We start from the raw sequence: 578 nt of genomic DNA, 5'->3' as shown, positions 1-578 counted from the left end.
CTTTTTTTTTTTGTTGTTGTTGTTATTTATATTAACGTAGACTAGTTTCTCCCTCTTTTTTTCCCTCCAGGACATTGATCTTTTGAAGAATCCAGGCTAGTGGCCTTAAATAATGTCCCACATTCTAGACTTGTCTGTTTCCTCACGATGTTTATTTGTTCCTCTAGCCCAGTAATCTTTAACCCCATCTGCACATCAGAATCACCTGTCTCGGGCCGGCCCGTGGCTCACTTGGGAGAGTGCGGTGCTGATAGCACCAAGGCCCCGGGTTCGGATCCCATATAGGGATGGCTGGTTCGCTCACTGGCTGAGCGTGGTGCTGACAACACCAAGTCAAGGGTTAAGATCCCCTTACCGGTCATCTTTAAAAAAAAAAAAAAAAAAAAGAATCACCTGTCTTGGCCTTACAAGGAAGGGGTATTGGCCTACTCTGTCCTCACTGGAGGTTATTTAACTAAAACTTAAGACCTAGAAAAGAAAATACAAATGCCTGTGTTCTACTGTAACCCACTTAGATCAGAATCTCCGGGGAAGAAGCCCAGGTGGCCCTAGTTTCATAGTTCTCCCGGTGGCTTTAA

This window comes from Galeopterus variegatus, unplaced genomic scaffold (genome assembly GCF_000696425.1).
Source record: "Galeopterus variegatus unplaced genomic scaffold, G_variegatus-3.0.2 Scaffold54, whole genome shotgun sequence".
Classification (NCBI taxonomy): domain Eukaryota; kingdom Metazoa; phylum Chordata; class Mammalia; order Dermoptera; family Cynocephalidae; genus Galeopterus; species Galeopterus variegatus.
This window is presented reverse-complemented; position numbering follows the sequence as displayed.